The sequence below is a fragment of the Pan paniscus genome, chromosome 4 (genome assembly GCF_029289425.2).
Source record: "Pan paniscus chromosome 4, NHGRI_mPanPan1-v2.0_pri, whole genome shotgun sequence".
In the NCBI taxonomy this organism is placed as follows: Eukaryota; Metazoa; Chordata; class Mammalia; order Primates; family Hominidae; genus Pan; species Pan paniscus.
This window is the reverse complement of record NC_073253.2, coordinates 42,029,290-42,055,407: the sequence shown is the minus strand read 5'-3', so window position 1 is coordinate 42,055,407 and position 26,118 is coordinate 42,029,290. Positions and strand designations below refer to the sequence as shown.

The 26,118-nt window shown below is 44.4% G+C and overlaps 1 long non-coding RNA gene across 1 annotated transcript in view; it reads right to left on the bottom strand.

The window, feature by feature from the left end:
• Positions 1-15,167, bottom strand: part of LOC117980271 (uncharacterized) — a 28,791-nt gene extending 13,624 nt beyond the window's left edge. Inside the window, exon 1 of the long non-coding RNA XR_004671517.3 lies at positions 14,570-15,167. This is a non-coding gene — a long non-coding RNA (uncharacterized LOC117980271). The remainder of the gene's footprint in view (positions 1-14,569) is intronic.
• Between the last annotated feature and the right edge of the window lie 10,951 nt (positions 15,168-26,118).

Here is a 26,118-nt window from a genome sequence, read left to right as displayed (position 1 = left end):
CTGTCACCCGTGTGGAAGTATAGCGGCACAATCACAGCTCATTGCAGCCTTGACCTCTTCGCTCAAGCGATTCTCCTGCTTCATTTTTTGATTTTTTTTTTGTAGAGATGAGGTCTCACTATGTTGCCTAGGCTGGTCTTGAACTCCCAAGTTCAAGCGATCCTCCTGCCATGACCTCCCAAAGTGCTGGCATTACAGGCCCAAAAAGATACATTGTAGTCCTAATCCCTGGAACCTCAGAGAGTGTCCTTACTTGAAAATAGGGTCATTGCAGATGTAATTAAATTAAGATGTACATTAAGACAAGGTCATTCTGGAGTAGGGTGGGGCCTTAATCCAATGCAACTGTTGTCCTTACAAGAAGAGAAGAGTTGGATACAGAGGAAGAATCTCATGTGCAGATGAAGGCAGATATTGAGGTTATGCAGATGCAAGCCAAGGAGAACAAAGGATCACTGGCAAACACTGAGGCTAAGAGGAAGGCACGGAACAGATTCTTTTCTAGATTCCTCAGAGACAGCATGACCCTGCTGTTGCCTTAATTTCAGACTAGCCTTCCAAACTGTGAGAGAATCAACATCTGTTAGTTGAAGCCACCCCAGATTGTGGTGCTTTGTTACAGCAGCCCTAGGAAACTAACACGCAGTAAAGGTGAGGAACCGTCATTTTGTTGCAAAGACAGACAGGTGAGTCCTTTAAGACTGAAGGGAAAGTAAATGTAGGTGTAGGGCTAATAAGTTTGCAGATGGGGAGTGATGGAGTGGGAGCTGGATAGTTCCAGCCTGTTGGCATCTTTTCTCTATGAAGTTGGGGGGTGTGGATCATCTACACCCACAACTTCATAGAGTGAAGGGGTGGAAGGTGATCACACTATAATTGCCACCTGTATTATCTATTACTGTATGACAAATTACCCCAAAACTTAGCTTAAAACAACAAATATTTATTGTCTCACGCAGTCTCTTTCTAAGAGTCAGGGATCTGGGAGTGGCTACAGTGGGTGGTTCTGGCTCAGAATCTCTCATGAGGTTGCAGTCACGATATCAGCCAAGGCTCCAAACATCTGAAGCTTTCATGGGACTAAAGGATTGGCTTCCACTATGGCTCATCCACATGGAACTCTCCAGGAGGTTGCTTGGGTATCCGCACCACATGGCAGCCAGTTTCCTCATAGCAAGCAATCCGAGATAGAGACCAAGGCATACACCACAACATCTTTTATGACCTAACCTTGGCAGTCATATACATCACTTCAGTATTCTATTGATCATACAGACCAACTTTGATTCAATGTAGTGGGGACTGCATGAGGGCATGAATACCAGGAGGCAGGGATCCTTAGGAACCATCTTGGTGGCTGCCCATCATAGGCTATGGACCCGCCTATATGCTGAGGCCCCCCAAACCTCGGTTGCAGTCCTGACATCTCTCTCTGAGCATCAGACACTTAGAGTTAAGGTCTCTTCCGGTCGTTCCCTCTTGGATATCCCAAGAGCACCTCAAAGGCAACATGTTTAAAACTGAATTCTTTATTCTATTCCCAAGCCAGATTCTTTCTCTGATGTTGTCTTAGTAAGAAGCCCAGCAATGGCTCAAACACTCAAACTAGATCTTGGGATTATCTATGACCACTCTCCTTCACCAACTCTCCCATCCAAACCACCACAAGTTCTGTCAATTTTACTTTCTAAATATTTCTGGAATCTGTTGCCTCTTGTCTATACTTACTTTCACAGCCCTAGTTAAGAAATGTACGATCTGTCATTTGAATCATTGCAACAGCCTCTAGACTATTGGACCAATATACAGCTGTCAAGAACTACCAAGACTCTGAGATTTTACCTGACTTGCAAGCCTGGATGCTATCAGCTTTGCAGATGCTGACAGAGGACATAAAACTCCTGGGTCAGAGATAAAGGACTTTGTAATTCCCAGCATAGTATGAGGCATGAATTTCATGTTTACCTCAGTTTCCCTTGATCCCTAAATCCCACAGGGGCAACCATAGCCTCATCGAGTGACCCAGGTGGATGCTACAAGCACCATGAAGTTCTATCTCAGTTGGGAAATGCCCAGGTCAGAGAATGTGAGTCCTTTTTCTTGCGCTGCAAGCAAACTACCTCCTCTTTGCTCCAAAGGGAGTCACTCTCTTTAACTTCCAAGGACGTTTGCTATACAAACATCTTTGAAAACAATCTAGAACAAAATGACAGCACCTCACTCACAACACATGCAGAAATGTGAAAAACCCAGAGAGAATTGTTTCCCAGCAACAGCCAAAATCTAAATCAGGGCATTTAGTGGCTCCTCATACTTACTGAATAAAGACCCTCACACTAATACCACTGCCTCTATCAGCCTCATTGCTCCTCTCCCTGCTTCACAATGTGAATTTGAAATAACCTGCAGCCCCTCAGTCTGTGTTCATTCTTGCCCACAGGTCTTTGTTTGAGTCATCTTCTTTGCCTAAATTTCCTTCTTCCTTCCATAGAAGTCATTCATTTCATGCCTGGGAAGTTACCTTTTGAGGCTCCCATGCATTCTGAGGGTTGCTGGGTTAGTGTGTATCTACGAGGATGTGGGACTGGCAATTATCATTCGTTATTGGACTAACATTTACCATCTGCAACTGTTTTCTTCTTTCTCTAAATGGAACCACCCTCTATTTGGTGAAGGCACAGCACGTTCTAGTGAAATGAGTCTCCATGATTTTCTTAGCAACTTCTACGGCAGGGTTGGGTAAATACCTGCTTTCTATTCTCACTCTTGGTTTTAGTTTGCCCCCTGTTGCACTGTCTCCCCAGCAGGCGTGGAGCAGCTCCATTTGGGGCAGGCCTTGCTCTGAGCCTGGTTGTTTTCACTGTACCAAAGTCAAAGTCAAAGGTGTATTTTCACTTACAAAATAGCCATGCCTACCATAGCTTTCTAAATCTCCAACTGGAGGCCTATTGCATGCCTGAAAGGAGTAGAATACGGTTTAGAAGAGTGGCCCAGGGCCTACTTATGCAATACCACAATTTCCACTTCTCTTCCCAAACAGACCTCATTAGAATGTGTCACAAGAATAGTATTGCCTTGGATACAACAGCTTTCAGAAAGGCTGTGAGAAAACCATTGATTCATTCCAGAAATGAACTCTGGTGGCCATTTGACCATATTTTGAGAGGCATCAGTTTTGAAAGGACTCTAAGGAATGGTGCCCAAGCAACATTGACTTCATCCAACTCCTTCTCTTGTATTGTCCTTCTTTTTGTTTTTGTTTCTCTGTGAAATGAAAGTAATAGCATGAGCCACCCTCCTGGCTCTAAGTAATGAGAACAAATTAAGAGCCGTAACATTAGGCCTGCAATACACTGGTGGAACTGAGTGGAAAATGCTGTTTGAGACCATGCCAGAATTTTCCCACTTGCCATTTTCTTTTTGGTTGTGTGTCATCTTTTGGGATATTAGCCCAGCTGATGATGACACTTCTTACTGAGGCCTCTGATGAGACCTATGAGGCTGGGCTCCTGGTAACCATGGGTTTATGAAACAGAATTCTGGCCCCTACCTCCCACCCCATAGGGATCTTCTTCATTCCTTTGTGTATCCCAAGCATGTAACAGTGCCTGGAATATACTAGGTGTGCAAGAAATACTTATTAAATTGATGATATCAAGGATTGAGACTAACAGTTTTCTCCTGTGCTTGAGGCTGGAACTCTCACATGTGGACTCTGGAGGTGTGGGCAGCTTCATCCCATCATGGAGCCTGGGGAGCAGGGGAAGCCAGTCTTTGGACACCAAGGAGTCTTGGAGGGAGGGATCTGCAGAGGGAGAGCTTGGGCTGGCTCCCACTGATTCTCTACTTTCTGCTTCCAGGATTTTTCCCAGGCCAAGCTGCAAACTTCTTTATCTTTGAATAAGTTCCTTTCTCTGTGCTTAAACTAGCTTCAGGGGCTTAGTCCAAGGCAACACAGAAAATTTGGGAGTTGACATGGTAGAAGTCTAGGTGTGACTAATAGGAAGGGCCACATACTGCCAGTGGAGCTAAGACAGGTTGTGACCTATGAGAAATCCTCAGTGAACTGGCTACGACCCATCCCTTTCTCTCCCACTCATCTGAACTCACAGGTGTGTTCTGACAGTGATATATGGTCACTGGCTTAACACAGAGGGGGGCATGAGATCGTTAAACCATAAAACCGCAGTTCCACAGAAATGTTTGATAATGTTACACAGGAAATATCATGGAGCCCATGGTAGAGCACTAAAACCATGGTCTGAAATGGGAATTTTTTTTTCTCCCATCACAAAATAGCGGCAAGTAAACACCCTTTCTCACCGCCATAGCCTTATGGAGACATGTAAGACAGATTACCACATGTTTGGAGCAGAAAATCAGACAAGAAGCTGCAATACCACACACACAGATTGTGGTCCTGCTAATCAGTCATTGGTGGCAGGTCCCTCTGCAAGGTATACTGGAAGTGGGGCAGGGGGACATTCTAGGTTCAATGTTATTAAGAATTAACTTCTAGAGATACAGCTGATGAGTTAAGTTTTTACATTTCAACTCTGAGCATTTTTAAGACTACTCATAATTTTCTGCAGTTAATATTAAATATGCCATTAAAAGGAAGCACATTCTGATGTGTGGAACAGAAAGAAATCATATGACAAAAGAAAATTCCAGACTGAACCAGGACGAAGACATTTCCCATAGCGACGCCCAGCCTAGTATTTCACCAGTACTAATGAGAAGCTGTAACAGCCAGCTGGTTTTGCTAAGTTAGGCTGCAGTATCAGACAACCCTACAGTCTCAGGAACTTACAGCAGCAAAGGTTTATTTCTCACCCCAGACTGCTGTAGCTCAACTCCCAACTGCCCCAAGTCTCCCCACTTGGATCAAGACTAAAGGAGCAGTTCCTATCTGGAACGCACTGTTCTCATGGCAGAGGGAGGAGAGAGGGCAGAACCACAGCATGGCCCTTAAAGCTTCTGATCACAGCAGCAGCCCCACTTCCCACTCACATTTCATCGGACAAAACAAGTCACTGGGCTGACCCACCTTCAATGGGCAGGAAGTTCAATCTCCTAGGACAGACTACTAGGGTTGGGGCCAAGCCAGGAGGGGCAGGAATATTTGGACATAATATAATACAGCAGGGATTAGGCTGTATTTCCAGAACCACATCATCTATTAACAGCAGTCTGATGTATATAATTATGCTTACGTTACTTGTATAGTGAACAGTTTAGAGTCAAAACGTGAGGTCAGTCATTTCTAATTATTCTTTTTGTGGCTCTCAAAAATTTGGGTATTGGAGATGCCCTCAGGTATTAATATAAACCACAGGATGGACTGGATGAACCCTATCTGGCAGCGGCAGGCAGGATTCTGAAAGTAGGTAAATGATTTCAATGGTATCCCTGGGCAAGGGTAGGGGGGAGCGTGTTTCTCAAGTTGTAGTCCACATTCTGTCTGTAGCAGAATGACCTGAAAGTCAGATTTAATGTGCAGATTTCTAGGATCCACTCTAGTTATACCGAATCTGAGTTTCTAGGGGGTGGGGACTGGGAATCTGCATCTTTTTTAGCTTTCCAGGCAATTCTGATGTAGATTAACTATTGAGAAGTGCCATCTCAGAAAATCCACCCTTACCAGGGTACACTCCTGTCACAGGGTGTGATGCTAGATGCTTATGCCATCTGTCACTGTCTGCAGCTCTGGTTCCCAGGACTGGCCTTAAGCAGGGACCAGGGTGCACTCATATCCGGGTGCTGCGGGTCCAGCCGGGATTTGGAATTTCCTGGGAAGTCAGGGAGAAGGCATTGCTTTCTTTTTATGGAATGGTTTATAATGAGGGCCTCTATCCCTCCTTCAAATACATTTCAGTTTATATAGTTCACTATTTTTCTTGTAAATCAACATCTGTGAATCATTTTGTTATTTGTCTATTTTTAGAAATAAAATGTGACTACATTGAACAATGTACTCATAAAAAGTCCTCTTAGAATAGTAACAATTGTTTTAAAACTTATATTTTAACTGCTTTGCCTCAACAATGTACATTTGGAAACAAATCTAGGACGAAAATTTAACTGTAAGTTTCCAAACCTGATTTCTGTGAGATTTGCATTTCATTAAATATTTCAATTATTGATTCCTAAAATGAAAAATGAAATTAAAAAGTCTGTGTTCTGACTGGGCTCTGCCTCTAATTTTCCAGGGCTGCTTTTAAAGAAAAAGAGAGCAGTGTTCCATGGGGGAGGATTTCATTTTAGAGTTCTGTTGCAGTGACCTCTGCTGCTGCCTGGGTCATTAAATTCAATACACTTATGCTTCCAGCTAAAAGTTTCCTGGGCTGGTTGTGCCTTAACAGGGCCTGGTCTAGCACCCTGGTGATATAAGCTGCCCAGAAACTGCCAGCTCATTTCAGGACAGTTCCAGCCTCTTTCGGCGCATGCCCTGAGGAGGACCACATAATGAGAAGAAGGAATGCTTTCCATGGGGTGATACTGACCTTGCCTTCGTAGCCACCCTCAGCTTGCACATTTTTGTTAGGCTGGTGTATTCTGCTTCTGCATGGGTACTAACGCCATCACTGTATTCTAGGGGCTGGAACAATTAGTACAGACTCCTTCAAGGTCTATTCTGTTGTCTAATCCACACCTCATGTATGAATTACCTTCTAAATTGGGTTGTGTTCATGATATTAAGCTCTTAAATGTTATTTTCAAGTTCTTTCTGCCTTTTCGAAGTCATGACTACAGCGGAAGTGAGGAGGAGACAATTCACTGCAAAGTTCAGTTGCAAGCAAGGCAGGGAGAGAGGAAGAGAAAGAAGGAAGGAAAGAAAAGGACAAAGGAAGGAAGGAAGGAAGGGAGGGAGGGAGGGAGAGAGGGAAATAAAACTCTTTTGCTTTGTCTGCTTTGCCTCTGCTTTGTTTCGTTTTGCTGAGCTGACCCGGCCTCGTCGTGCCTCTCAGCGGAATCCAAACATTCACATTGCTCTCCCTCCAGTACTGGGCTTTCTTTCCTGTGGCTCCTAAATTCTGCAAGTTTAGTGCAGCCAGATACATGTCACAAGATGCAAACCATCATGCCCAGGGAACTTCTGGATCTTCAGGAGGCTGGCATAGAAAGGACAGAGGGCGGCGTGAAGTCTAAACTCAGCCATTATTGTCATGAAATTGTCTTGAGGCTCCCTCACTGAAAGGATGTGTTCCCTTTCATACTGACTGCAAGCAACAGCTCGTTAACGTGGCATCACGGCTAACCATGCGAGTAGCAGAGACCCCGTGCCAACATGGCGTGCTGGTTTATATACCGCTAAAGCAGACTTCATTTAGTTTCTTGGGATTAGAATGTTTCAATATTGCCTTATAGAAATATTCCATTCTGGTTCTTGGTCAGAGCGTTAGTTCAGAAAAGCTGCAAGGCTTTAGCTGCCAGTTTCTCTTGCATTCCTGTTATTGTCTGTAATTTCTAAAGACTAGTAAGCAGACATGGCACTTTACAAATACACAAAGACAAGGGCCTGGCCTTCGGTCAGAAAAACACAACCGAAATGAAAATAATCCAAGCAGAAGCAGTAACAGAGTTTTTGGGGAGGGCATCAGCTTTGGAAAGCGAAGTTTAAAGTATTTCTGTTTTTGTTTTGAAATGGGAGTGATTGGAAGAGAGAGGAGGTGACCGCGTCCTGAGGTTTGCTCTGCGTTTAATCTTACCAGGCTTGTGGGCTCAGAAGGTCACTCAATTCAAAAGCAAAGTTGTTCAAACTGACCCCTTCTCCCCCACCAAAGAAAGTGCTTTCTATGGCAGACAGCTCCTTCTTTCCAATGGCTCTGTGGCTGACCTCAGCTCCCCAGACAAGTGTAGGCTTAAATAAGATAATTGCTTTCTAAGGCATTATGCCTCCTTGTAGGAAAACTTCTTGGACAGAGAGCACAACACCTCTATTGGAAGGAGACCACACCTGAAGTCACATCCCTAATTGGTTGCTTCATTTGCCTTCATCAGAAAGCTCTACTGATGGCATCAAGCAAATGTCAGGCATTTTACTTCTTAGAAACAAGCCAGCTACCCGGCACTGTGGCATAGTCAGTTAATCCAAGACACATTTTTATAAAAACCTCAAGTTATAACCCACATATGGTGGCAGATCATTATCCTAAGACTCTAAATTGAATCAGTTATACAGTTGGAGGCGGATCTATCATAATCTGGAAAACTTTTCTTTTTACTAGTCTATTTTAACAAGTGTAGGGAGGAAATAAAACTCAAAAAGCATAAACTGTTTTACATTTTGAATTGAACTTTGATAAAAATGGAAAAACTCCAAAATAAAGGCATACTGGCAAAGGAGGAAGGAAAGATGCAGACAGAAATAAAGGAGGAAAATGTGGAAATAAAAAGGTTCTGATACTGCTTTTACATTTCCTGGTTTAAGTGAAAAAGGCAGGATATACAATTGCACAGAGATATGATCCCTAATGAGAGACAGCGAGAGAAACAGGGATAGAAAGACAGACAGAGGTAAAAGACTAAAATGAAATGGATCCAAATAGGTCATTCCTGGGAACTGGGCTTGCACATCACAGTTATTTTCTTTTGGGGCCTTTTTGTATTCTCCAAATTCCCTACAATGAGGATGGTTTTCTTTGACAATAAAAATCAATAAAATATTTTAAAAATGATTTCTCACTCAAAATGCAACTATCTTTACCTCTGAGTCTGAGCACATAAGCTGATAGAGTTCAGGGTGGTTAAAGGTAGAGTTTCTATGTGTATTACTGAACTTCCAGGCCCAAGGGAACAGGAAGTACACACATACAGTCTCACACATTTTGCATAAGCTCATAGATAGGTATAAAGACTTTAGTCTAAACATGTTTTAACAGTTCCAGTGCCCCAGGCTATAGTAACAGATGATAAAATAAAGTGTTCTGACCTATTGCAAATTGTTACCATCACCATCGGTAGACACCATCTGCAAGATCCATTCCAGTTGTGGATGATGCATTGCTTTACACCTTGTGTGTTACACCACGTGAGTTAACACAGTGGAGGCTAGTGTGCTATGGAGGAGGCCAGGCTGACCCTGGCTGTGAGCTTTAACTGTATTGGTTGTTCCAGGAGCCACAATCTCTAGATGATGGGCCATTCCAGGTCCTGGGAGCAGCTGGAGCTGGGAGAGCATGCAGAACTTTGCTCTCAGATCTCATTCCATCTAGATAATGAAGCTGGCTGCAAAGTGCCTTCCCTGCACCTGAAGGTCTGCAGACCTTCCTGTTTTATTTGCATTTGTCTTTTAGATCACCGTGTGGATAAAAGGTACCCCCAAAGGAAGACTCCAGATAGTTATCCTGGCCACTGCCCAGAACTATTCACTCCATCTGTTCCTCTGTTGAAACTCTTGAATTAGAGGTTTATTTAGGTTAACATGATTGTTTCCACAGAAATACAAATGCCTCAACAGGGTTATGAGACATTGGTCTAACTTCCCTTCTGACACCCAGGCAGCCAGGTTGAAATATGGAAATGTTGATGATACAGAAAGGGAGCTAGGTGGTAGGTGGGGACAAAAAGGCACAGCTTGAAGATTAAGGCAGCAGGGGAGCACTTTGACCCTAGGGGGCTGAAGAAAGCTGCACACAGAGATGTTTGAAGAGAGAGCAGTCCTCTTTGCCCCTCAGGTCTCGGATCCTCCCTCTCCCCCTCACTCTTAAAGGACACTTTGCCTTCCTTCACACAGAGAAAACCCATAAGAACTTCCTCAGTTTCCTGTTCCTAACTCCACCAGCTCTCCAAAACAACCTGCAAGCACCCATCTTTCCACCGTCCTTCTGTCTGGGCTGAGTCCTCCTCCCATACTGGATCCCACCTGCTACTGCTCTCTCGGTGACCTTACTTTAGTTCTTTCCTGTTTGCCTCCAATATCTTCAGTTGCTTTATCTTTACTGCCTCCCTCCGTCTGTTCTGCCATCTAAGCAAACAAGCAAAAATGTCCTCTCCCTAAACTCCCGCTCCACTCTGGCATTGCCCCCTCTCTCAGCAAGGGTTTTGGAAGAGTCGTTTGCCTTGTGTGCTCTCCAGGTCCTCACCTTCCACTCTAGCTCCAACCCACTTCATCTGCCTTCTGCCTGTTTTCCTGCTATGAAACTGCTCTTGCTCAAATCACCAGTGACGTTATGATGAAATGCAATGAAAACTTCCATTCTTGGCTTACGTGACCTCCCCAAAGCCCTGATCATGGTGACTTCTGCCTACTTCTTGACTCTCTATTTTCTTGGCTTCTTGGGTCCCATCCCCATCCACTCCCAATGTCTTCATACTGATGACTCCCATGTCTGTACTCTCCACCCAGACTTCCCTCCTGAGCTGCACATCCCTGTACCCAACTGTCTACAGGAAAATCTACACCTCGCAGACACATCAATCAACATCTCCAAAATGGAACCCATCACAGTGTCTCCCTACCCCACCAGCCCAATGCCTCATGTCCTGGGTACTTTGTGCAGGCTGCTTTCCAGCCTGAAAACATTCCTTTTCCCCTTGCCCCTCTGACCCCTTCATTGGGCTATTATCTCTTAAGCCTTAGGTTAGATGTTGCTTCTTCTAGGGAGCCTTTCTTGATTCACCAAATATAAGTCAGATGCTTCTGTAATCTCATAAGCTTTTGCTTGTAATTCTTTTTGTTGTTGTTGTTGTTGAGACGGAGTCTCACTCTGTCACCCAGGCTGGAGTGCAGTGACGCCATCTCAGCTCACTGCAACCTCCACCTCCCAGGTTCAAGCAATTCTCGTGCCTCAGCCTCCCAAGTAGCTGGGATTACAGGTGTGTGCCACCACACCTGGTTACTTTTTTATTGTATTTTTAGTAGAGATGGGGTTTCACCATGTTGGACAGACTGGTCTTGAATTCCTGATCTCTGGTAATCTGCCCACCTTGGCCTCCCGAAGTACTAGGATTACAGGCATGAGCTACCGTGCCCGGCCATAATTCTTTCTCTTTTAATTTTTTTTGTTTCTTGTAATTCTTTATTAAATTGTCTCTTTCCCACTTAAATTATTTGCTCCTTAAGGGGAAGGATCTTTCAGTCTTTCTCATTACATCCTGTGGCCCAGCATAATATCTGGCACATAGGATACTCAATAAAAATGTGCTTATTTGACCCTGGGCAACATAGTGAGACCTCATCCCTACAAAAAATTAAAAAATTAGCCAAGCATGGTCAGCATGCACCTGTAGTCCCAGCTACTTGGGAGGCTGAGGCAGGATTGCTTGAACCCACGAGTTTGAGGCTGCAGTGAGCTATGACCTCATCACTGCTGTCCAGCCTGGGCAAGAGAGTGAGACTCTGTCTCTAAAATAAATTTAAAAAATTAAAGAAATATTTTAAAATGTATTTATTTGAAAAATAAATAAATAAAACAACCTATTTTCAACACTCAGACATCCAGGAAAGGATGGGGGAAGACTGGGAAAGAGGTTTCGTTCCCCTTCCTAGTCTTCCTTCCCACTGCAGATCCCTGTTCATGAGACACTGGCTTCATTCACTCAGGTGAACACCATTTGCTCCACTATCCAACTTAATCACAGGCTGTGGAGCCTGTGTGTGTCCATCCTGGCACTTTTCTACCACATTCAATGACTTTTTAAATAAGAAAACGTATTCTTAGTTCTTAACGCCAACTTGAAAATGGGCTTTTGTAATTATTTTTAAGTTGAGGACCATCTCTACCATATGTAAATATGGAGCACTCACTACAAATGCATTCTAGGATGGTTCTTCAAAGTAAAACAATTTTGCCACAGGATCATTCTTTTTTTTGTTTTGTTTTTGTTTTTGTTTTGAGATGGAGTTTCACTCTTGTTGCCCAGGCTGGAGTGCAATGGTGCAATCTCGGCTCACCGCAACCTCTGCCTCCCGGGTTCAAGCAATTCTCCTGCCTCAGCCTCTTGAGCAGCTGGGATTACAGGCATGCGCCACCACGCCCAGGTAATTTTGTATTTTTAGTACAGATGGGGTTTCTCCATGTTGGTCAGGCTGGTCGTGAACTCCCGACCTCAGGTGATCCGCCCTCCTCGGCCTCCCAAAGTGCTAGGATTACAGGTGTGAGCCACCATGCCTGGCCACCACAGGATCATTCTTAAAAGCAATTTGCTTTACGTCTTAGTTGCTATTTTCCTTTTTGGAGTTTAGCTTTGCTAAAGAAAATGTTCAACTCCAACATGGCCATTTCAAAAATGTATTTTTAAAGTTCCAAGTGTTCAATAGCTTTTCCTTTTGCTTTGGCTGGTTATGAAGATTTTATAGGTCCAAATACACATTTGATGCTTTAATTAATACTTGTGGCTAAATTATGGAAGAAAGAAAGTATTTCAACACATTTATAGGAGTGAGTCATATGATTTTCCCAACTGAAGCCACAACACCCTGCCCTGTATGACATCTGTTTGTCTCTTTCAAAAGGTTTAGAACAGAATTTTAACAGCAAATTTGAAAACAGCATGGCTACATTTACCACCATGTTGGCAAAGAGACACTACATCAAAAGATGATAGCTGTTTTTGAGATCCTGTCAAGCTGTACATACTTTTTAAACCAGTGATGTGGGAAGGGGAATATTCCGGCATCTCTTTTGCCAAAGAAAGTTATTCATTGTGAAAATAAGAGCAGTATAAAGAAAATAGGGTGAGTGGTCTGTGACTAGACAAATTATTGAATCTGTAACCATGGGCAAGATTCGCTCTTGACATCAAATGTACATTCTTCCCACAACAGAACTTTCAAGAACATGCCTCATCCCACTGCTCAGATAACCATGGACTGCTAGCCCCAACACTGAGGATGCTGTATGAGCACGTTTGGACTCTCTCTCATTTTTCATGCTCATTTTGCTAGGGCTTCCTCTTGACCTGAACTTGCTTTTCATCTTCACATTGTTCTCTGTACTTCACGTTGTTCTCTGACAACTATATGGAAGCTGGGTCAGAGATGGGTACCCTGCCCTATTGCTCCATGTTCATGGGACTTCCCTCCTCCATCTGTGGATTCAGATCTGAGATTCCTCTTTAATCCATGCCACCCATCAATCGTGAAAAAGGACACCCTGTCCTGGTTATTCTATTGAGGAGCTTTTCCCCGTCTTCTGTAGACCCCCTGCACCATGACCAAGATATATTAAGTGTCCTATCAATATTTAAGATACTGCTCAATGTTGTTCAGGGACTAGCAGTATTAGTCTCAGTTGAGAGCTTGTTAGAAATGAAAATTTTCAGGCCTCATGCTAAACCCACTGAATCAGGATTTCTGACAGTTAAGGTCCAGAAGTCTGTGTTTTAACAAGTTCTCCAGGTGATTCCTATCTAGCATGAGACTTGCTGTCTCAACTTACCACTGTAGGAATGAAGTGACAGTGATGGGAGAGTATCATGCTCCTTCCAGTTCTATGAAACCAAACACCCTGGCAGCGGGTTACAAGGTTCTCCTGGCCAATAGGCAGCAATTCTGCCTGTGGTCCTAAACAGAACATTTTCTGAAATCAGCAGCAAGGATTAAGGGCTGCTTACCAGCTGAGAGGTCACTCTCAAAAGTCCAAAGTTTACATTCTCTTCTCCCACTGCACCCACTCCCCCATAAACACTTTGAGGCAGCCAGTCTGATCTCCTCGTTGCTTGCCAATGCTACACCCTCGTCTTTGCCCTGCTCCTTTACGAATTCCTGGATGTGCAGGAATCTAGAACAGAACCACACCCCTTCCAAGGGTTGGCTCTATTTGTTGACAATGAACAAACAGCTATTGAGTGCTTGCTATGTAGAAGGTATCTTGAACTGTCCCCTCCCCATGAAATCTGCTTGCTCACTGTTGCCCGTTTTCATGTGGCATTCCTGTCTCGGTGATTGCCTGACCCACAGCATGTGCCTGGTCCCAGAACCTTCATAATAGCTGAGGCCCCTTTGCAGTCTCTGCTGTAGTGATTTTCAAATATTTTAGTAATATAACCATATTAGAACAGTTATACAGATAATTAGACAAAGCAGTATTTTATTAGTGCTAATACATTTTGAAGTTAAAATGAAGGTAAATTGTAGGCTAGTCACTGAGGTAATAAGGCTATTTTGTTGACCCCCAAAAAATGAAGTTAGATGGATAAGAGGAGTCAGGTCTGCTTATTTCTGGAATGCTTCGTTGTGCAATACGGAGAAAATCCTTATTCAGATAACTAGTTGCACATGGTAACTGTTTTTTTCTTTCTATTTTTCAAAGATAGCTTTCCTTGCAACCTCAGATACTCTTCTATTAAACAGATGGCAGGACAACTTCATTCCAAGGTTTACCCACAAGTAGGTGTTTACACGGCATTATAATGAACACATTGGCAGTCTTCAGTGGGTTAAAATTTGGCCCATGTCATTTTTGATTATCTCCTATTTTTTAACATTGTTGAAAAATTTTAAATCAAATTTAATCAAATAATGTCTGTGGAAACTCTAAAAAACCTTTGCAGCCCTTTGGGGATCCACAAAGCCCAGCATCACTTTACCGAGAGACCAAAACAGAGAGGCGAAGTCACTTACTCAGGTCCCATGGCTTTTTGGGGTCAGAGCCGGCTGCATCTCATGTCTCCTGCCTCCTTATGTTTATGTTTCACAGGGACATTCGAGCCCCTCATGTCGATTCCAAGTGCCTTTTGCTCAGGGCTGGATCTTCCAGAGCAGGAGCTCTGTTTATCCTGCTTAAATGAATTACGGAATGGAATTTCCCCAGAGCCATCTCCCATCCTCAGTGGGAGGGTGCCGGGCCGGGAGAGCAGGGCAAGAATGAAGATCCTGCTAAGCGACTCTGCCTCTTCCTGGTGTCTCACCACTGCCTGGCACGCCCCATCCTCTGAAAATAATACTGCCTTCCTTTCAGCAGCCAGGGCTTGGCAGGCTTACAGAGCTCTCCTCGGATTCTCTTTCATCAGGCCTATTCCCAGAAAGCACTTGCTCATTTAGATGAACGGCTTCTGGCATGTGCTCACATTTAGCTAACAAAGATATCATTCTAGCAATGTGGAGGGCAGGGAGATGGGGGCAGAGAGATGGCGGGGGCTTGGCAGAAAAGCAAATCTATCGTGGCATCTGCAGATGGCCTCGGCTCTCGTGGGCTGCAGCTCACAGACCCTTTCCCCTAGTAGCATGCTGTTTCGAGACCAGCCCCCTAGGGAGAAAACTTTAACAGGATGAGGGCAGAGGAGCCTTGGAGAAAATGGAACAGCTGTAGCTGGGTTACTGCTTAATGAAGGAAGGTTGGGAAACGTTTTCTCTACTTCAGCAGTTTGGCTTCTCTTTCTACCTCAGAGAACTGGCGGCAGCTCTTCCCTGCAGAAGTTGCTGCGGCCTGGTGATGGGGAATCTCCCTGTGTTTGCTCAGAGCTGAAATTCCACCCACTTCCAACCAACTTTGGAGACCGAACAGGTTTCAGGCGCATCTGTCATCAGGAAAGAGAAATTCAGGCCCCAGATGGCTCACCCAGTGAGGTCCCTCAGGTCTCCTAGCAACTTGCTGAGCTTGGATCTTTCCAACTATTTTTGCAAGGTGAAATTTACTTTTAAAATATAAGGGGCCTGTCATTAAAACTGAAAGGACTGGAATACAGAGGTTTAGCTGACACCGATCCCTCTAACTGACCTACTTTATGAGGAAAACCAGCCTGGGACTGATTGTGATTTATTCTTTACTTCCTGTTAGAATTAAATGGATTGCTTTAATATTTTTGCCTTTTACAAAGAGATGTATTAAATCTCAGAAGCCCGCCTGCCATTATGCTCAGGCCTAATCTTTCTCATATAATCACCCTGTAGAAGATACCACTGGTTGCTTCCCTATGGTCTGTTTCCTTCTTCCTTGTCAGAAGAAATGGTTGGCAACGTGCTCAGGAGAAAATATTCCCATCTCCAGATATTCCGACACATGACAGCAGCCATGCCACCCAGTTGTGGCCAATGATGTGTAAGCAAAGTCTAGGGGGTAGAGTTTCTTATGGAAATGGAAAAAATCAGATAATATGAACATTTTGCACATCCTCCTTTGATCTGTCTTCCTGACTGGAATGTAAACATGATGGTTGGTGGCAGAGCAGCCACCTTGCAACCGCAAGGAGGAAATCTTCAAAGAATGGTGGATCCGCAGCTTAAAAGGGTGTGAGTCCTTGCTGACTACCTTGATCAGTTGTAACAACCCTTTGACTGCCGGCCTCAACATTTCTTCTCAGCTGAGCAAAATAAAATCCATTTGGTTAAGTCTTTTGTATTGGGGTTTCTCTTAAATGCAGCTAAATGTGATCCTAACCAATACCTTTCCAAAACACAAAGTTCACATCACTTTAAGCCAAAGAATGCTCCTGCCCCGGAGGTAAACAGACAAGAATCTCCTTTCTCATTTCACAGCATGAGGAAGTTGAGACAGTGGAAAGTGGAAAGCATAGCATACTCACCTCTTGCTGAATTAATTATACCTCTCAGCCCTTGACTTATCAAACTCCTCAGCAGCATTTGGGCGAGTGGCTACTTTCCCCTCCTTGAAACTTCTTCCTTCCTTACTTCTGTGTTACTACTTCTCCATGCTTCTCCCTCATCTTTTTGGCCCATTTTCGAGTCTCTCATGGGTCTCTCTTCTTCTGCCTGCCCCTTAAATGCAGATGTCACCAGTGTTCTCCCATAGTCCTTTGGGTAGTGATCTTATGTCTACCCACAACATTTACTGTCACTTAGAACTAGACACCAAAATGGTATCTATTGACATTGGGAAAGGATGTCTGAAGTGTACTGCTAAGAGAAAAACAGCTCATAAGATAAGATGTGCTGTTTGATCCCATTAATGCAAAATGGGAGAAAGAAAAAAATATGTATGTAAAAAGAAATCTAAAAGGATCTACAAACAAGATGTTAACAGTGGATGGATAATGAAGTTAAGGATTTAAAATCTTTCATTCAAATGTCAGATTAACCTTTTAATCCACAAGGATGGAGAGGAAGTAGAAATTGCTTCAGTGGGTTTTCATGCATTTCCAAATTATTTTCTCATTTTTATTCTTGGTACTTTCTTGTCCTACAGACATTCATTTACTCAAGGAGTTCTTGTGTGACTCTTATGTGCCAGGGGCTGTGTGAGACTCTGGAGACACAGCATTGTAAAAGCAAAGTCACTAACCCTAAGAATAAGGTGCTTTCATTTGAAATAACTGGGTATAGGTGGTTTCATTTTTAAATTGCCAGAGAGAGGGTGTAATTTAAATGCTCACATTTAAGAGATTTTCCAGGTAGAACAACAATAGGTGTCATGCAGCAGCTCCGCTGTCATCTTTCCTGGCTGAGCACCAGACAGCACACCCAGACCTGGGCTGAAATTGCTCCTCCATGGCCCCTAAAGACTTTGCTGAACCAAGGGCTCTGCCTCCGGGATCTGCTAGACCTGTCATCTCTGGGCACTGCATGAGTAACATCTCCAGGGTGTCTTCCAGCTTCTCTGATTAACTCTAAGCACTCCAAAGTGAAAAGTTTGGAAAAATATCAAAAACATCATACAAATACAAGAGACTCCTGTCATACAGCCTTGCTCCATTCAGGATCCTGACTACTCACCATTGTTCTCTTTCCCCTTGTTCAGCTCCAATTCCGAAAGACTGAGTGCTTGCAAAAATACTTAGGTGATATGTGCCAGCTCTTGCCTACACACAAAATTTGAACAGTGAGCAGCTGTGGGTGAGCAGCTCAGACTCCAAACCTATAAGCCCAATTGCAGCCGGGTCCTACCCTCCTATGACAGGGAAAGAGGCTGCTTCCTCTGTTCATGACCAACCCCCCCCACTTGTTCTCTGGATTCTTGCTTCTTGCCTCTTTCCCAATCTCTCTTCCTTTCCCATATCTTCTACCTCTCTCTGTATATACTAGTTCTTTCTCTTTGGCATTTAAATACACTAAAAGCCTCTTCCAATTGGGGAAACAGACGCCATGGATTGATTGTGTTATAAATTTTGCATGAGGCTGGAGCTCCATGCTGCATCCTGTGCATCTAACAAAGTGCTGGGCCTTCTGGGGGTTGTAGTCCCATTAGGAGATGGCATCTTCACTGAAACCTGTTAGACATTCTGCAACATTTCTTTCCATTCTGAGCTCTCCCTTCAGTTACTGGGCCCTAGGCCCCTCCCTCGGTGGACAGGCATTGTTTCTCCAGAAAGACCTCGGATTCCTTGTGTGTAGAATGTTGTTGGTCTTCTGCCACTGAGCAGTTGCTGGCCGAGTAGAATGATGGTGGGGAAGGCCACAGCAAGGCACTGGGCCCAGCACACCGTTTAGCTACCTGGGTGTCTCCTGGAGCAGGAATCTTCAAGACACACTGTCTCCATGCACCACCAGTCCTTCAATGGTGAAGTTCTGTGTATCTCGTTCCTTTATATGGGGGCTACCTAAATGTGTGCTTTATGATGAAAGAACTAGAACACATCCTCGGTGTGTCAGTGGGAAGTATTTGGAAAACTGACTGGAATTTTATAAAAGTTGTTTCCATTTTCCTAATATAAATGTCCATTAGCATTTTTCAAGCATCCTTCAGAATTAAAGGACTAATTCTTCCACTTGAGTCAGTGTAAGGGAAATTTGATTCATTTCCCTAAAACTTCCCTCACTTACCTGGAAAGGTAGTTGCAACAGTGTTGAAATTCATCAGCTGTTGAACAGTGTAAAACCCCACATCTGAGGAGTGCCTCACTCAGGTGACCTTGGAACATCCAAGTGAACAGGTAGGTTGGAAAGTGGCCAAACCGCAGGGTTTTTAAGAATCTAGTATGATGTCAGTTTGCCAGGGGCTGTTGTCAATTCTCATCTGAAAGCCAGAAACTCTCCTAACTGTTGAGCCTCCCATCTGCTATCATCACGGGCTGTCCCACAAACAGCTTGCCTCAGCACGAGGCTGCCACCTTCCACTGAGACTTTTTGTGAATTTGGTTCCTGAGGTTGGCCGTAAGCTTTTTTTGAGGCACATATGTTTTCTAAGGTGCTGGTGCTCATGCCCCAATTCCCTCATCGCCACAGGCCCACCCCCGTCTCTTCACCCACCCTATGCACCTCTTCTGGGCACCACTTCCCTTCCTCCCCCAACCCATGGTCTTGGCATATCCTGGCTAAGCTGAGCTGTTAATGTGTTGAATTGTGTTGAAAGTAAAAACAGAGGTCTGAGAAAACAATTAGCCCTGAAACACACCAGGAGAGGCCCAAGAGAAGACCCCTGCAGTCTGTTACAGAGAGAGGTGACAGCTCCAGGCAGCATGCTTGTTTATCCGTGTCTCGGGTGAGTGTGTGCGTGTGTGTGTGTCTGTGTGTGATCTCGTCCCCTTCCCTTCACCTTTGCCCAGATGTGAGCATGGGCTTTGTTAATAACAAGTGATTTTGACTTTTAAGGGTGTCATGTGTGCCTAACCTCTGGTGTATGTGTGTCTATGTTAAAAGGACACATGTCTGTGTCTGGTCACATACGTTATCTGGGCCCTCCCCTGTGCAGCTCTGTTGGTTAGGAAGGGAGAAAACCTCCCTGAATGATGTGTTGTGTGTGACTTTTCCTGTGAGCTCTTCTCACGCCTCCTCAGTCCTCTCCCGCTTGCCATCTCTGGGCCATCCACTCCCTTCAGGATTTTTCTCTTCTGGATCAAACTGCCGAAGTCCACTTTAATTTTGACTCCAACTTTGAGATTGACTTAAGTTTTAACAGTAAGAAACCCTTTTGGTGCTAGTACTCCCTAGCTCTTGTTTCCCAGATGAACATTTCTTGGGGCAGAAGGAAAAAAAAAAAAGAATTAGACTCCTTTTGCTACATAAATAGATGTGACATTCAAATCCAGAGTTAAATGGAATTTCTCGAACATTAGTAGGCTTGTGCAATGACCTATGAAGTCAAAGTCACTAAAGTTTTCTGATTAATTAGTTGCATGTAGTAACTTCAGTGCTCTAAAAGAAATGAAAGAAAGAAATAAATAAAACACTTTGCAATACTGGCTACCGACTAAGATTTACTAAGCTTCTAGAGAGGTTTACTTTCCTCTGATGATATTGAGGGCTTTTCTTTGTAGGGAGCTGCTGGCAACTGAGGATTTTGCAAATAGAATTCAGAAGGGAGGGAAATACTTCATGATGGCGTGACTCTGAGCCAAGCATAGCATTCACTAAAAGGCTGCCCAGCCAGGTCAGCATCAAGACAGAGGGGTGGCATTTATGAAATCTGAAAACAGGGCCAGAGGGTTCCAACGCGATGGAGACAGACACTATTGCCAGTCTTTGCAAGTGACAGCCACCCTGCAAATATTAGGTGGCAAGTGGGATGCTCTAGAGCTGAAGTAGTAAGGATGTGAGGGAACATAAGAGTGGCCGAGAGTGTGGGACATTCCAGGAGAGGGTTAGGCAGGGTTTTTGGCAGAACCACAGGTCCTAACCCAGTCCTGCTGGTTTAGACAACAAGTGGAGTTTCTGTATAGGCTGGCCATCTGGGCTGGGAGAAAACAGAGAACAGAAACCTTAGCACAAAAGGGTTTCTGAACTAGATGCCTTCAGTCCAGAAGAGCTACAGAGCTGGGGTAGGGGGGTGGGGCATGTGGGGGCCCTGAAAGGAGACACTGCCCAGTGGTCACAGCCTGGGTGGAACTGAAGAAGTCAGTTGGCCCGTGAATGGTTTTTCTTCCTGCCTGTCACACCAAGGGGATTCTCTTCCTATGTAACGTAATAAATTCCCCTATAATCTCAAGATGCAGGTAACAGCTTGGCCCTGGTGAGAAATGGCTGGCTTCATGTTTCCCCCAGTATGATTTCCTGTACATACAGCGAGGGGCCCTGCCCACTCTCCTGCAGAGCTCGGGAGCCGAGCCTAGAAGGGAAAAACAAGGCTGATTCATGTTTGTGATTAACTTCTCACCTAACGCTGTAATCCCATACATGGAACTGGCCTGGCTTGTCACTGCTTGACTGGGAACTCGGTTGTTGGAAGAAGGGTAGGTGGCCGCAGATTCTGCACCAACACTGCCAATGCCACCCTTGCCACCCTCTGTGGGCGGTGCCTCCAATCCCCTTGCTTTGGGACGCCTTTTTCTGTCTTTCCCCCTGTGTGGCCCCATGGCATTTTATTTGCACCTCTTTCATGGCTTTTGCCTTTTCTTCACTTGCAGTTATTGATGAACTCCCTGAGGCGATGGAGGGGGGACGGGGGTGCGGCGCAACCATGTTCTCCTTCTCTTTAAACCTTCTCAAGTGCCAAGCCCAATGCCAGGCCCAGGTTTAGTGCTCAGCAAATCACAGTGAAATGAACTGAACGGCAGAGGATGACCTCCCTGGAACAACTGCCCTGGATAAAAAAGAAGCTCAAATCGAATTCCAGCCCCTGGCCGGCAGGGCAGATGCAACCTCCCTCTGCTTTTCTCGACAATAATCCTGGCCCCTTGTTATGATAAACTACTTGCTCCTTGCTTGGCAGTACATTCAGGAACTGGACTGCTGCCAATGAAAACACAGGAGTGATGGTAGGACTATTGAAATAAATTAATGGCCTATGACAAATACAGGAAAAACAGTGCTGGTTAATAAGCTCAAACGCCAACAAAATCACATGTTATTTAAGAGGAGGAGGAGTTTTTACATAAATGTGTGTGATTTTAAGTAATAAGAATGATTTTTAAAAACCCAAGTAATTCATAACCTTTTTAGCCAAGTAAATGCTAGCCCTTTAGAGTTGATATCAATACTTTGGGAAGCTGCAATTGCCTAAAACAACTATACTACTCTTTTTGGCAGCCTTCAGGGCTGGTTCAGGAGGAAAATTAAATCTATTACTTGATAATTACGCTTTTTGGTTTAAGTCCCAAATGGTATCACCCAATATGATTACTGCCCTGACCCACCAGATTTGGCTCTAAATTATTTTTGATAGTTTCCAAAAATCAGATGCACCCTCATTGAAACCAAATCTTTGCTATTCCTCAGGCATGCAAAAGAAGGTACTGTAAATTCTGGAGTTCCAAAGAGAGATTCCAAAACTGTTTCATGAACAAGAAAAATGTCAGTGTCGACCTCGCAGGTGACCACCGCAAATATGCAAGTTCGGATTTCTTTGTTTGAAGATCTGTCATGTCATCTTAGAATCAGTGTTCATAGTTGCTCATTCTGGGCAGACTGTCGTCAGGTTCGGTTTGCACAAAACAGTTGACCCGAATCAAGGAATTTAAACTTTGAATACTAGACCAGCTATGACATTTGGATCAGTGGGAGCCTTTGCAAATCAATATGAAAACTCGAGCAGCCCACACGGGTGTTTCACCAGCTGGCCACCCTGCAGGAGGCACATGCAGTGAAATAACTAAAAGCAGCCTCCTTTACTTCTAACCTGGCATAAATCACTCTGGTTCGATTTCGAGGGGGTGGGATGTGCAGGAGTGCCTGCGTCAAGCCCCAGCGCTAAGTGGCTAATCGAGACCCTTGGTCTTCTCAATGTGGTATTTAGGGCTGGTTTACTTTCCTGATGGTAGAATGCTGTGATCCACTTACAGAAGAGAGTAAACACACTCCAAGCACTAACTTCATGCTTCATGCAAATTGAGCCCCAAAGAGGCCTGGGTGGTAGAGGAAAAGCTCTGCTATGCTGCACCTTGGGAAAAATGAGCTGGTCAGAAATCTGTTATCCAAGATCTAATTCATGTTATCCCAGTAGGTCTATCCCCTTTTTCTCTCTCTTCCTCACCCTTCTAGGAACTATAAGTGAATGCAAGAGCAGTAATTGACTGTGTAAATTAACCCATTTGTTTGTGAAGCTAAAGATCTACTTCCTCCACCCCCACCTAAGACAGTGGGAATAGTAACTCCCAGTTCCCCCACAACCCTAGGGCACCTCCAACCTGTAAAACTCACCTGCTCTGTCACTGTCAGCTTCTGGTGTCTACTTCCTAGACTGAAGGCAATACTGGAAAGGTCAGATTCAAGGGCTTTCAGGTTAGTAAAACTCCAGCTGGCATGGCTTCCACCATCTCATTAATGAAGAACAAACACACACTAACACTCCTTGGGAAAAGCGCCTGCTGGCTTTCTTCCCTTATTACTGGGAATAAATCAGCAGAGATCCACAGAAAGGGGAAGGCTAGGAGGAGAAGATCTCCAAGACATGATCTACACCCAAAGGCATCCTTGACCATAATACCATAAAGGGATATCAAAAAGAGCTAACACTTTTTGAAACCCAGGTGGCCCCTGACCTAAGCTATAACAACCCCAGGTATAGGCAGGTCTGGGTCAGCTATCCTATTGCCCACTGTTCTTCAAAAGATGTTACTGAGATTCTTACTCAGTGTGCGGGGGGCCACAGATTGGTGGGAAGTGGGTGAAAGTGTGACTTTCCAGGGGCTTCCATTCCACTTGGGATGATTAAGAACATAGATTCTGAAGCCAGACTACCTGAGTTTGATTCTGGGCCCTACCACTTACTAACTGTGTAACTTTGGGCAACCTACTTAACACTTCTGTCTCTCAATTTATATTTCTGTAGAAAGGTTATAATAATAGTACCTTCCATGTAGGGTCACTGTGAAGATTAATGAGATCAAATATATATCTAGGCCTAGAACAGTGTTGGACAGATAGACTGTGCTATATGAGGGTTAGCTGTAAGGATTTGGAGAAATACATTATATGTCAAAAGTCATGTCCAGTTAGAACAAAGCCATATACAAGAATGCACAGGAAGAATACTTCGGAATTAGACAAAAAAGAGAAATCCATGGGATTGAAGTAGGCAGAATGGACTTCTCAGGAGAGGTGGGGCCTGAATCCAGGACTTTCAGGGATGGGATGGGCATAGTCTACTCTGACCCTTTTTCTCTAACCTAGATTGACCACCCATGAATATGGGGCTGCCACCCCTAAGGAGGACCTCAGGCATCTTTTCCCTAGCAAATGTTCTGGATCTGCCCACTCTGTGGCTCCCTCCCCAACTGGCCTTTTGGCTTCATCTTTGATTCCTGGCTCTTACCCATGTGCTATTGGATCAGGTGAGAGATTTCAGTTCAGGTTAACATACTTTAGGATGGGTCTATCCTGAGTGAGGAACTGGGGCTAAAAAGGTGAGCACCTAACAATATCAAATATCACTCTCAAGAAGTTCCTAGTCAGTGTTGACAGAGGTGGGAACAGTTTTATAATTCACTATGTTGGGAGTGGTTGCTATGGGAGCAGAGAAGGGGAGGGCTTGGCCCAAGGGCAGAGAGAGAGATCAGTGACTCTTCAAGGGCGACAGGGACAAGCCAGGGCCAGGGGCCATGATGAGCATACAGGGCGAATGGCAGTCCAGACAGGAGGAAGTGCTTGAAGTTTAGTTTGGATTCCAACACTCTCTGGGAACACTGGGTAGTGCTTTCCTTTTATCTCTCACTGCCTTCAGCCCCTCCGAAAGCTCCAGTTGGCCAGGGTTGACGAGCATCTGTGCTGGGCTGGCCACAGGCCTCCTAATGAGCCAGCTCCAGACTGGGCAGGGTGAAGGGCTGGCGGGGGTGGTGAAGACTCTCCAGGCAGGAGGTACACCATAAGGAAAGGCTGCAACAGGAAGGTCCAGTGGAGCTGTGGGCACAATACCAACGTTAAAACCCGATCTCTACCATCAGTTAGCTCCGTTATCTGGAGCAAGTTACTTTGCTTCTCTGGAATCTTGATTATAAAATAGGTGAAATAATACTTGGAGAAGTGGTTCTGGGGCTTGAGTGAGATACATGAGGAACACCCAATAAGCACCTACTACTATGTGCTGGCCTGGAAGGGGTTGGCCAGGTCCCAGTCCCACTCTGTCATTCTGCTGTCTGCATTCACAATACTAAATGGCACTTAGATCATTAGCTGTCAAAACAAATCAGGGAACTCAGGACACTTCTCTTTGAAATAGCTTTTAAACAGCTAGTGTTTGATAAAGATTAGGCAGTGAGAGTGTTGGTCTTTACCCCAGGAAGAGCCCAGTCAGGTTGCAACTGTGTTAGACTCTCCCAGAGAGCCCTACTGAACTGGGAGGGCTGGCGCCTGGCCTGGAGGAAGAGTCTGCGGGCTGCAGAGTTGCACATCCTGCTCAGCCTGAGGAGGTGGCTAATTAGGGCTGATTGTGAAGAGGGTTTGATGATGTGGACACCTACATGGGAAACTTTGTATGCAGACCACCACTTCATTTCAGGCAGGTCATGAAACAGCTATTGGACAAGAGCATTCACTCACTCACTTTAGATGGCCTAGGTGAAATGCTCCCTATCCCAGAACCAAACCTAAGCTATCTATTTTCCCTATTCCTGCAACTTGAATCAGCCTAGTCAAAAATGCAGAAGTCTGGCCTGAAAATTGCCCAAGGAGAAGAGCGAAAAAGAAGGAAGAAGAATGCTCTTTTCATAGGGCTGTGGCATTGTTTACGGTGTTCCCAACATTTGAACTACTTGAGATTAAATAGTAAATAGTTCATCATATAAACAAACGTGTGAAGAAGCAGCCTCTTACATTGCTGGTAGGGGTAAAAATTGATGTAAGTCAGTTTGGCAATATCTATCACAATCTCACATTTTGACAAATGAACACTTTATGAAGTAGTTCCACTTCAAAGAATTTATTCTACAAGTATTCTCACTTGTGTAAAATGACAAATGTACCATGTTACTTTTCAATTGTAGAATTATTTGCAAAAGATTGTGAACAATTTAAATATCAATCAATAGAGAACTTGACAAATAAATTACAGAGTAGAATATTATGCAGTTATGTAGATGGTGTATGTATGCATGTGATGGTTAATTTTTCTTTTTTGGATATGGATTCTAGCTCTTTCATCCAGGCTGGAGTGCAGTGGCACTATCTCAGCTCACTGCAACCTCCGCCTCCCGGGTTCAAGCGATTCTCCTGCCTCAGCCTCCTGAGTAGCTGGGACTACAGGCACATGCCACCATGCCAAGCTAATTTTTTGTATTTTTAGTACAGATGGGGTTTCACTGTGTTAGCCAAGATTGTCTTGATCTCCTGACCTCGTGATCCGCCTGCCTTGGCTTCCCAAAGTGCTGGGATTACAGGTGTCAGCCACCGCGCCCAGCTGTGATGGT